General features: G+C 34.8%; 1 long non-coding RNA gene across 1 annotated transcript; it reads right to left on the bottom strand.

Annotated features, from left to right (window-relative positions):
- Positions 1-335: 335 nt before the first annotated feature.
- On the bottom strand, positions 336-3707 carry LOC135157699 (uncharacterized). Its single transcript, XR_010296665.1, has 4 exons — positions 3596-3707; positions 2361-2526; positions 1962-2052; positions 336-1436 (listed from the first exon to the last, which is right to left on the bottom strand). It is a non-coding gene; the product is annotated as an uncharacterized LOC135157699 (long non-coding RNA).
- Between the last annotated feature and the right edge of the window lie 9958 nt (positions 3708-13665).

Raw genomic sequence — 13665 nt, forward strand, 5'->3', positions numbered from 1 at the left:
CCTTCTTATTTTCTTTTCTATTCTCTTCTTTTCCCATCTTCCCACTCTTTTTTTTTTGAGCTGGGGTGGGGGGGGGGTGAGGCAGTTCCCCCTCGGCCCTCCATGGATCCGCACCTGATAGAACCCCATGGCCTCGTATCATTTGACCTTTGGACCTCTCGATGACATTTGATATATCTGATCATAATTTTACACACACTGCGGACTATCGGACCCGCGGTCTATCGGACCCGCGGACTATCGGACCCGCGGTCTATCGGACCCGCGGTCTATCGGACCCGCGGTCTAACGGACCCGCGGTCTATCGGACCCGCGGTCTATCGGGATGTCCCCATAAAATCATGGCAGAAAAAATTAAATAAAAATGAATTCGAATAAAAAAATCAAATTAAAGTTTCAAAGTTGTAATTATAATCATTAATTAGATTTCATTCTCGATACAGGGAATATATATATTTTGTTTAATAAAAATATGGCAGTAGGTGAATGTACTCAATAGTTGATATTCAATTGAAGGACTTCAAATATGAAAATATACATGTGAAAACTTAATTATTTTTTGCTGTTTATTTGTTTACTTTTCTTCGATGTATTTCTGTAAACATGAAGAATGTTGTACATTGCAGTATCAGTATATGTTATTATGCTCCTCATGAAAATATCAAAACAATAATTTGGATACAAATTCAAGGTAGAAGGACAAATTTGTGTTTGTACTCGAGTGACAGAATTATGAAAAAAAAATCCATAATACAAATTGATAGTCAGATAAATTCCTTTGTGAACAAGGTGATAAAATGTAGATAATACAAATTAGAGAATTTGGTATGTGCATACTGTTGCTGTCCAAATAAATCATAATGCATTATAAAAGAACTAATATTTTGCTCTGCAATGTCATAACACAAACATTTGCATTTATTGATTACACAATATTTTTTTTTTACAAAAGAAACCTATTCAAACTTAGTCAATACTCAGAATCATAACATACATGGCGTCTGATTATTAAAGAAAATACTATTTAGATTTGAAATTGAGAAAACATTTTATAATATACAGATTTAAGACAAATCTGACATTGTTATGGAACAAACCATAACCAAAATTATTAGGACACTCGAGTGTTGATTCCTAGATTTCAGCAATAAATAATTGACACAGATAGATATAGAGTCTTAATTATCTTAACTCACTGCATGTTTGATTTTTTGTTAATGTAAATATGGGGCATGGAATGTTATCTTCATCCTGAATATCTAGTAAGATCTTTTGAATATTTAAATATGAGCGTCTTACTTAGGCAAGTGGGATATTGAAAATAGTAGATATAAAACGAAGAGATTGACATCGTGGCCTCTGACAGAAGGTCGAGTGATGTTGTGATTGTGAGGATTGAGTTCCGTGTCCGTCTGGATGTGTACAGCATTCTGTGACTGGATAAAAGATATAACAGACGATGAAAATGACAATTAGTGTAATAGAAACAAATGGAGAATCAGAAGGATGAAATTGATATTATTCAAAATTAGCAGCATGTGCTGGCGAGGAAGGCACCCCTAAAAATCATAGCAATAGTATATACATGTCTTTTTTGTTATAAAACGTCTTAATTGTCATAGAAGTGCCTATAAGAGATGACTCTCGTATCTTACGTCATTATTACATGGACTATGAATAGTTTTCATACAGTCTGACACTTATGAAGAAATCCCCTTAAAACAATTACCTCACAGCTATCACATTATAAACATACCAAATCCTAAAGACTAATGTGACTATAGTTTTCATAAGAATGTGTTTATTAAAAATGGAAGAGAACACAAAGGGAGTTAGATGTTGAAAATGGAATGAACTTTAGCAGAAATTTCACAATGTTTCATAAAATTATTTGTTAAATCATATCAATATTAAGGAAATGTGAAGGAAAGCGAAACATTACACATGGAAATTTAACTAACCTCAGTTCTGATGACACAAAGATATCATTAAACTTCCCCTGAAGAAGTCATGTTGTTGCCAAGAATGGGCCTACTGCTTTCATCATTGCTTCTGGAATGTTTAAATGAAAAGAAGTAAAGAACAGATGTTCAATTATTATATTCATTTTTATCTCTTTTTATCAATCGATGCAGAATATGTCAGGTACAATAAACAAAAAAACAGTTCATTCATGACAGCTCCTTTACACCATGAAGACCAACAGTGAAACATTGTTCTATACCATATCATCAGTGGCATATGGTAATGGTCAACTTGTCAGTAATTAATGGTTTATAATGTTTTTTTTTTATTCTGCCTATGCTTGTAAAAAGTAAATCGTTTGTAAGCAGCAGATAAGCATAGAAGCACTACCTCACCTTCTCTTTCTTCCTGACCTCTATCGTCTATAGTCACTGATGATTGGTATGCTTCTTCTTGCCATTCCCAAATTTAATCGATGACTTAGAAGATTTTTAGCGGACCCATTTTCATGATCGGCATATTTTTTTCTTTATCCTGTAGACGACCCATCTCTGTAGATAGCTGTGTAAACAAAAATCATCATCGTTTTACTATATCATTATCGTTATCAAAGTAATGATACCAAAGCACATGGAATCAGTGCGTCTTATTGGATTGTTATTTTTTATGTGATAAACAAAAATATTAAACTAGCTCCTGCAGTTCGCCATCGTCATTAGCAACATATATACATCAATTTATGTTGGGGGTCTTTTAAATTACTCGTGGGTTAAATACAAATGGATAAACCTATCGATTATCATCTATTTGCATCTGTTCATTTATATAAGCCACTTCTTCGTGAACATTAACCTAATAAATTGACATATTCTCAAGAATGCCTACAGTATGCTGCAATTTCAATTGTTTGTGGGGAGATTCTGAATAAAGAAAATTTCTTGTTCAGACTTCTTTCCAAACTTATATTGGTACAAGTATAAATGTATTAAACCAACACAATCCAACTTACAATGGGGGAACGAGTAAAACATTCCATTTAAAGACTGCATTACAAATACAAAGATCCACCTAATGGAAAATTATTACAAAAATCATATAGGCCTACTTGATATTTTAGAAATCACAAATAAAGTATAAAACCAGTGATACAACTGAACAATTATAATTATTCTCACAATTTCATATCTAATCTTACAAAGTTAAGAAAGAAACACAAAGAATTTCCTTTCCTACAAGTAGAAAACACAACAATCTCAAATAACTTGAGCTAAGCTACTATAATATATGAAATATATTTGAATTTCCTTGAAAAAAGATGCATTCCTGATTGTTAATTTCAAAAATTCCACAAATCAATTTAACGCCTAGATAGTACAGAGTAAAAAAAATATATATAACCGGAAAACCCCAGCCGAAGTTATCTGCATTATGATTACTCTCCTAAAAATACGAAAATTATCACACTCCTCTAACACCTCACTTATAAATATATTGGAAACACTTAACGGACAGTGACAGATTTGCACTGTTTCTGTGTGCAAAATATTATTCGTCCTCTTCCAGATTTGTCTCTTTAGGATCGTGCATGATATCGATTTTAAATTAAAAACAGGAGGAAAGTCGTACTTACGTTGAAATTTTCGATATGGTTCCACTGATTCTTGAAAACAGGCAAAAGATACAGACTTTCAGTAGAATAACTTCAGACGTGCTTCCCTGGTCGTATCACACAGCAAAATGATGACCCAAATGATGCATTGTTTGTGAAAACGTTAATTTGAGCGGGCAATTTCCAACTGAAGCAAAAACTCCCGCAAAAACTGGCTTAGGATTAAAGGCGAAAGGTCTTTGTATCCAAATAAGCAACTTCTTTGTAGTGCTCAGTGCTACTGCATGTTGACAATTATGCATGTGTTTGCTTTTCGAGTTATTCAATACACAGGCTCAGATCCAGTTAGGTCTACCTGTAAACACTGATTGTGGGACATGGGTTAAATATACCTATAGGAAACATCTTGAAAGAATCAGAACATTAATTGCATGTTGCTCATCTTTCATTTGATCTTTTTTTTTTTTGCTTATGCACTTCAAGATAATCATTGATGTTTTTTAGAACTTTCTGCATTATTCAACAGATGTCTTGAATCTTTTCTAATAACTATATGATTTAGGCGTACTAATGATCATGCAGAAATTAAAATAGAGGACAATGATATATCCAAGAGCTTTCTTAATTTTTTGTGGTGAAGCCAAAAATACTTTAGTTAAACAAAAATAATTATAAAAGCTATTTCATTATCAGCATCTGACTTGACTTGCCAAAAATTCGACAACCAGGCTGGACAAACTTGTTCGCTATTAAGACAAGTAAGAAACTAAATTTGACCTTGCCTGACAAGCTAAAGGTTCGCTTGTCTATCTCGATTTACAAGACTCAGACTAGTCTGTCCTTCTTGACAAGCTAAAAGCTAGTCTGTCTAGATTGACAAGTCATAAACAAGTCCGCCTTGCTTGACAAGCCAGAAGCTAGTCAATCTGGCTTGACAAGCTACAAGCTAGCCCGTCCTGTCTGACAAGCTAAATGCTAGTCTGTCTCGATTGACAAGCCTTAAACTAGTCACTCCTGCTTGACAAGCCAGAATCTAGTCAATCTGGCTTGACAAGCTACACCCTAGTTCGTCCTGTCTGACAAACTAAAAGCTAGTCTGTCTCGATTGACAAGCCATAAACTAGTCCGTCCTGCTTGACAAGCCAGGAGCTAGTCCGTCCCTAAACTAGTCCAGCCCCGAAAAGGACATTAGTCGAGCAATTTCGACTAATTTCAAGCTAGTCCAGCAGGCCGAAAACTGGTCTTAGAGGCTGGACTAGTTTCAAATGCAGGTTTTTCCTAGTCCAGCAGCCTCGACTAACATGCCAGACTAGTTAAAGTCTAGTCGAGCCTCCGCTTGACTAGTTTAGGTTTTCAGTGTTTGACTACCTTTCAAATTGGAATATTACACACACATAATGGCACTATGAAACATAAAATCGTCATTTTAATACTCAAAATAAAAGTTTGTGAAAACTATCAATAATTCGAATTCATTTAACAACTTAAATTCTTCGATTTTTTAAATGCATCTATCTATTGAATATACATGTATATCAGTCGTCCTAATGTCACAAATATTAAAAAATTTTCAAGTAAGATGGAAGTATATCATGGTACGCTATCCGAAAGGGGACATGCATGATTTATCGGGTGGGCATTTTGAAGGAAAACAAATGTTGTTTAACTATTACCAATGCTGTAAACACTTGACACCAATCATACGCCGGGCTGAAATAGTTAACTCATTGAGTGCTTCGTGCACGCTATGTATCCTACTATATAGTCCAGGATAGAAGGGGTCGAACCTTGTTTTTTTAGATATACAATGTTTTTTAATGGTTTCTTGTCAATTCGAGGGTGCCCATTCCGAATCTGAATGATGCCACTCGTGTAACCTTGAGCGTTTTCTGCAAATTGGCAAAATCCAATATGGCCGCCAAAATATTCATATTACCCATTAAGATCATAAAATTGTCCACACATTGGCTATAAAGTACATGCAATTGTGCTGCCGGAGTGAAATAATATCTGAAAAAATGATTTTGGACAAAATATTTATTTTCTTCATATTCAAAATGACCGCCATAGACCCCTGTACAATATGAATAGGGAAAATTAATTTTCACAAAAGTGAGCACTGGAATGCAAGTAATAATGATCTATGAGTGAAGAAATGTCTGAAAATAGGATTGCTAACGATATGAACGATATATAACATTTGTTATGTCATGTATGTGATAAATCCTGTATTTTGATATTCAAAATGGCCTCCAAAAGCCCTAACACTATTATGTACAATGTGAATGGTGACAAAAAAAATCACGAGAGTGACCACTAAAATGCATTTTGTTAAGATAAACGAGCGGAATACTGATTAAAAACATTATTGTTAACGAAATTTATTATTCAACATGCCATTTATGTGATATATCATGTATTTTGATATTTAAAATGGCCGCCAAAGGCCCTAAAACTATGATGTACGATGTGAGAGAGGATACAAACAATCACAAGGTGAGCGCTAAAATGCATGCTTTGTGGTAAATTAGTGGAATACTGTCTTAAAATATTAATTTTCAACGAAATATATTATTCGGGTTTCATGTATTTTGACTTTCAAAATTGCCGCCAAAGACATTGACTGTATTATGTACAATTGATATGGGAAATCAATTTTCACAGGAGTCAGCACCATAAAATGCATATAATTGTGATTTAAGAGTAAAATATTGTCTAAAAACATAATTTCTTACAGGATATATCATTTATTCTGCCAGGTAGGGGATAAATAATGTATTTTGAAAGTCAAAATGGCCGCTACAGGCCATAACGGTAGGTCTAGTATGTATGTGAATGGGAACATATACTTTTAACAGAATTTGGCTTTGCTTGACTAAATGGTGTTACATGTATGAGTGAAATATCGTCTGAAAATATGATTTCTAACGAAATAGATAATTTCTTATGTTATTTAGGAGATAAATGCTATATTTCAATATTCAAATGGCTGCAATATGCTTTTTTTGTAGAAATTATCTTTCCTCATTCAAATTTTACATATTAAGATAAGGGGCTATGGCGGAAATTTTTCAATTTCAAAATGCAGCATTCATCACCTTTATGACACAAGCTATGATATATTTCGTTAGAAATCATTGGGTTTAGACAATAGTGAACACTAACATCAAAATTAAGCAATTTTCATAGTAAAAATTATGTCAAAATTATCACTCCCCAGTTAAAATGTACATACTACTTTGGGCTATGGCAGCCATTTTGAATCTCAAAGTAAGGCATTTTTTACCTTCTCGACCAATATGTGATGTATTTAGTTAGAAATCATGTTCAAGACCAAATTTTACCTATACATCACATAGTTACGTGCGTTTTTGGTTCTCATTCTGGTGAAAATTAGTTCCCCTATACGCATGATACATAATTTTATAGTAAGGGCTTGTAGCAGCAATTTTTAAAGTCAAAATACAGTATTTATCAACTACATGCTATATTTCATTAAGAAAAAAATCACGCTTTCAAAAAATATTTTCCTCGTACAACAGAATAATTTGGATTTCACAGTCAGGCAAATCCTAATTCTTTCAAAAGTATTTGTCCCCATTTACATTGTAGATAATACTGTTAGGGCCCATAGGGGCCATTTTGAATTTTACAATACAGCATTTATCTCATGCATGAAAAAGGAAATGATATGTTTCGCTAGAAAACATGTTCTTAGACAATATTTCACTCGTAGATTACAATTACATTCATTTTTTTGTTCTTACTCTTTTGAAAATTAGTTTCTTCATTCGCTTTGTTCATAATACTGATAGGACCTATGGCAGCCATTTTGAATGTCAAAATGCAGCATAATTACCGAAATTGCAAGGGTAATTATATGTTTCGTTAGAAAGCATTGTTGTCAGACATTTTTACACCAATATTTCGCAGTTATTTGCATTTTATAGTCAAGCAAATTCAAATGTTGTGAAAATTATTTGTCCCCTCTTATATATTTTACACAGTATATATATATAGGGGGTCTATGACAGCCATTTTGAATATCATAATACGGCATTTATCACATTAGATAGTATACAATGACATAGTTATGTTAATTATCATGTTTTCAGACATTAGTCCACTCGTAGGTCACAATCACATGCAATAATAGTGCTCTTGTTTGAAAATTATTTCCCCCATTCATATTCTACATAATAAAGTATACAGAGGTTATGGCGGCCATTTTGAATATCAAAGAAATAAATATTTTGTAAAACATCGCTTTTCCAACGAGTATTTCACTTCTGCACAACAACTACATGCATTTTATAGTTAATGTGTGGGCAATTTTATGATTTTCATGGGTAATTTGCATATTTTGGCTGCCATATTGGATTTTGCCAATTTGCGGAAAATGCTCAAGGTTACAAGAGTTGCATCATTCCGATTCGGAATCAGCACCCTCGAATTGACAAGAAACCATAAAAAAACATTGTATATCTAAAAAAAACAAGGTTCGACCCCTTCTCTATGGGGCCTATCCTGGACTAACTTGTTGGGGAGGGAAGATGAGTGGATTGGCGCTGATTAGAGATTGGGAGACATGTGCCCTCTATGTTAGCTTTGGGAAAGGGCACTTCCAAACAACAAGGTCCAATCTGGACTAGCCACACTCGTGCTCGCACGCCTACTATTGATTGCTTTGTGCTTGCATTGTTTCCTACCCTCGCCTGCTTCGTGCATGACTGCGCACATTCGGAATTGCAATCATTGTTACGCCGTTTTGCATTGTATTGCGCATCGCATGCACGACGTAATAAGCACTATTGTGTGCAGTGCGAACTCTGCTTTCTGACAGATCAACTTACTCACGTGGTGTACATTCGACTTTTCGAGTATTTCTACATTTTTACAAGATATGGCTCCGCCTCCGAGAGGGAAGAGACCTAGGTTTTTTGATCCATACAAAACACTCCACAAAATGGAACTACTTGATACAACTCATATTTTAACGGTAAAGATAATAACCAATCCATGTAATGAGGACACCATTATAAGAAGTATGAAATTTCCTACAACTTTACTACACACTATTTTGTGGATAAACTAATCGTTAGAGAGTTAGAAGCAATTGTAATCATGACTATTGAAAGGAGTGAATACGACTCACGATCCCAAAATCAATGTGGCACAGGAGGGTTTAGTGGCTGGCACAGGGGATTAGCATCGGATTCGCAAAAAATCTCTATGTATATAAAAAAGTAAAAAATAAAACTTCACTGCGCAAAAATGTGGCATAATCTGATAATAACAAAATTATTGATTTTTTTTTAATTTAGCATTGTGAAAACAGTTATGTATGCCGTCATATAGGTGGGCTAATGATATCATGTTCCTACCTTCTTTTCTGTTACATGAAATTGAATTTATTTGAAGTTTTGTTATACAATAGCCAATAGGGAGGAGCGGAAAATAACTTTCTCTATATTTCCCTCCGTAATCATGATAAAGGATAAATTATGTGAGCGCGAGCTGAGAAATTTTGATATTCCGATCTGAAAAGGGGGAAATTTAACAGAAAAACAGATCACACCTTTTCAATGATGCGAGCTCGAAGTGCATGCTATCTAAAACTATTTGATATTCCGACCTAGGACTATTCGTAGGAATTTATGAAAAAGATATATATCTCATTAAATAATTGGCCTAATGAGAGTGCGATCTTTAAATATATGTTCAGGCGTGAAAATGGGACATTTTACAGGTTTTAAGCACCTTTTGTAATCCTGAACAGGGTGCGCGTGTTAATGAATATTTTCAACTTTTAATTTGCGCGCGAAACGCGAGTCGAAATCTGTTATAAACTAATATGAAAAGGAGATTTTAAGTAGTATTTAGAATGAATATAAAAGTATACATAAAATGCAAGTACGCAGAGCTATGACTTTTGACAATTAGACCTGAAAAGGAATTGTTACAATGGTTGACAGAACCTAGCTGCTACACCAAATAAATTTGCCTAGTCGTGTAAGTAAGGTTTTCAACCCACTGCAAGATAAAAGTTCATATAAGTATAAACGGACAAAGTGGATTATAATCACCTTCACATTTATTTTACAGACGTTACCAAAATAGTTGAGTCAGAAATAGCCGGTTTCCGGTGTATCATTACATTTTAACCATCAAAAATATATAACCTAGAGTGCCTAGCGAATTAATTTATACGTTTTCATTGCAGATGACCATTAAGAATTTGCTATTATGACGGATCTTTAAATTTTTATGGAAATGTTTTTTAAAACAAAATACCATGTATATTGTCAATATACATTACTCAATATACACTACTCAATATTGCTCTAAAATGATACCAGTGTGCCTGTGACAAGAGATTTCTCTTATCACAGGCACACTATAACGAATTGCTTCTTGGACTTTACTTGTTGGAATACCAATGCCTTGCTCTACCGTGTATACTGAAATTACTTAATTGCAATTCTCAATCTAGGGAAAACTGAACAATTGCGGGACTCTTTGCTCGGATTGTAAGCTCAGACACCAATGATGATATAGGACACACTTCGTAATTCCGAAGCTTCGTAATTCCAAAGCTTCGTAATTCCGAAGGTTCGTAATTCCGAAACACGTAAATTGCCTATACCTCGATGTTCGTTAATCCGAAAACGAAAAAGGGTTCGTTAATCCGAACATTTGTGGCGTTATTCCGACGGTTCGTTATTCCGAAGGTTCGATAGTCCGAAAACGAAATAAGGTTCGTTGTTCCGAAGGTTCGATAATCCGAAAACGAAATAAGGTTCGTTAATCCAGAAAATGAAAACCGGGAAAGCAGAGGCAGAGGCAAAGGGGGGGGGGGAGCGGGGGACACTGTTGTCGTTCAATTGTTGTGAGGATGGGAAGGCAAGGGCGGCCGAGCGAATTTTCGTTCGGGGGATAAAGCCAAAAAATGAAACTCATACGTCAAAATGGGCACTTTGGTGATATTTTCACCTTAAGATTATCATCTGCTTGAAGTCATTGTGTGTTTGATAGTAATTAAGTAGAGAAAAAGTTTTTTAAGTGACTTCTTATTATGGCAAAATGTATATTTAGGCTTTATTTTTCGGGAGAGAGTATAATGAGCGAGTGGTTTGGTAAACAAAATTAAAGGTGAAGCTGTAAAACTCGTTTTGGGGGTCAAATATTCTTAAAATGGCATTATTGCGAGGTGTTGCGAGCGTGAATCACAAGCTAAAACTTAAGGGTATTTCAATAAAAAATGAAAATAAGTTTATAAAATCCGAGCAGATTTCTGCTGTCATTAAAAAGATGTGCATCTAACTAAAGAATTAACACGAGCGCAAAACGCGAGCTTAAACATACTGACCAGAAAAGGAACCTGTTAAAGAAATCATTTAGTGACCTCTTTAGGATACATATTTCTCCAATCGAATAATTGAGAGTGCGAAGCGGAAGCTGAAAATTTGCAATATTCCAGCCTGAAAAAATTAACTTGTATACTTTAAAAAGAGTATTTTATTTCGAAAAACAGCATATTCATTTTTGAAAAAGGAACTTTCCCATTTTGGAAAAATATGCATTTCCCTGTTTTTTATTTCATTTTGGGGGTACAAGTGCCCCCTGCCTCCCTCCCAGCGGATCCAACTTTTTTCAAATAGGAGGGGTAATTTTTTTTTTCAGCCATATTTTCCTCGATCGGCAGCTTAAAGTTGATTTTTGTTTGTTTCTTTGAAAGGGTAGTCCTAACAGTCAATAATTAGCTTTATACTTATAAAATAAAGTAAATATTTAATAACATGATAAACCCTTTTTAAATAATGCGAGCGCGAGCTATATATTTGTTAATATGACGGGCAATATGTTTGTGATCTTCAAAACGAGATGCCTATGTAACTAGATAATAACTGCTAGCAAGAAGCGCGAACAGAAATTTTAAATATAAGCTCTGACCTGATCTAAAGGGGACATTTTAAGAACTTTTTGCAGTTAGCCATGAAGACGATGCGTGTTTCAACCAGTGGCGGCGGAACGTATTTTCCTTTTTTTTTCTTGGGGGGGGGGGGGGTGCAAAGCCAAAAAAGGGGCCAATAGAGGCATTTTGGTGCAAACGGATATTTTCTCCATAAGATTATCATCTGTGTAAAGAGGTTGTGTGTTTTGTAGTAATTAAGTTGAGCAATATTTTTTCAAGTGATCTCTGATTGATTCTGCGAGCGTAGCGAGCAAGCGGTTTGGGGGAAAAAAATTAAATCTGAAGATGTAAATTTCATGTAGGCCTAAAATGATAATAATGATAATAATGATATGGATATTATTTACCCAGGGAAGCCACTTCAGTTCTAAAAACTGTTCTTCCAGCTATTATTATTATCCCGGCTTTAGCTGGGCTGCCTAGGCGCCCAAAGGAAGGCATTCACGAATTTCTACCGGATGCCCATTCACCTCACATGGGTTGAGTGCAGCACAGTGTGAATAAATTTCTTGCTGAAGGAAATAATGCCATGACTTGGATTCGAACCTACGACCCTCTGCCTTAAAGCCAGAAGACTTATCCACTGGGCTAAAACGCCCCACATAAAAAGTAAACGTTCCGATTTTATTTCGTAATCATGAAAAAAGGATGTGAATTTAAATAAAGAATCAAACGCGAGCGCGAAGCGCGAGCAGAAATTTTTCATATACTGACCAGGAAAGGAACCTTTTGCATTTGGTGACTCATGAATGGGATATGTGTTAGGCCTACATATCTCACCAATCGATAAATGCAAGCACGAAGCTCGAGGTGAAAATTTGTGATATTCTATCCATGAAACTGGATATTCTGGGAATTCTATTTCACCAGGATCTGAATGACTACCTTAATGAGCAATAATTAGTGCGAGCGCAAAACGCGAACCAAATATGTGTGATATTCTAACCTTAAAAGTGGACATGCATGTTTTGTTACCAAGAACTGGACGAATACCTTATACCAAATAAAACCTGATGAGGAGCGAGCTTTTTTTTTTTTTGTTGTTGAAATTTCATGATGGCCATTAACAAGATGCGTATGGAAATAATTACTTCGAGCGAAAAGTGCGAGCTAAAATTTTAGATGAACTGCCATAAAGAGGGATTTTAAATAGTTTGTAAAAATTCATATAGAAGTCGTCCTTTACATGTTAATGAAAATGCGCGTAGTGCCAGTTGATAAGTTTTGACGATCAGACTTGAAAAGGAATGTTTTGAGAAGTTCATGAAATACATTAATAGAATAAATACTTCAAAGAATAAATAATGGAAGACTCGATTCGTTGTAGAGAGTTTCCCCGTAGTAAATGCGAAAACTCTTTGTAATATCATAGGGCACAACTTTTTGAATGTCGAACTTGTGGTAAAGCTCCAACCTCATGAAAATTAAGTCAGAATGCCAGCGTGTTCGAAAAATTATCCATTGCTACATCCCTCGAGCTGCCAATTCTCTCTATAATTTGTCAGGGGGTGGTAAAGTGGCATCCAAATAGAAATCTCGCAGTGTGAAATTTTAAGGATGCCACTTTTTCTTTTGTGAACGATATTAATGTTTAACTCGTTATAATCATACGACCGTTGATTACGACGATGTCGAAATTAATCATAAAAAAGATGTGATTCTGTTTCTGTTTATGGTAACCCCTGTAGGAACTCGATAGGACATTTTTTTTGCTGGTATATAACCAATTACGTAAGAAAAATTTTACGTCTAGATTGATCTGTCACAGTGGCTGAAGTTATAAACGACATATATTACTCTCGGGTATTTGCGTAGGGGAAGATGTCGGGGAGGGGGGGGGGGTGCGGGCAGGTCGACATTTTGATGATGACGACGTCAATGGTGATGATGTAATGCTAGTAACAAAAAGTAATGGTAATATTATCTAGTTTGATTAAAAATATTATTGTATATACATGTATATTACTATTATTGTATATCTTAGTAAATAAAGAGGCTTTAATAAAAGGAAATTGTAATTTTTAAAAAAAAAATTGGCATCAATCATATGTGTTTAAGATCGCAAGCTGGCTCTGTAATGGAAATCACAAGTAAAAAACAAATGGAATCAGTGAGA

The sequence above is a fragment of the Lytechinus pictus genome, unplaced genomic scaffold, assembly GCF_037042905.1.
Source record: "Lytechinus pictus isolate F3 Inbred unplaced genomic scaffold, Lp3.0 scaffold_19, whole genome shotgun sequence".
Lineage (NCBI taxonomy): Eukaryota > Metazoa > Echinodermata > Echinoidea > Temnopleuroida > Toxopneustidae > Lytechinus > Lytechinus pictus.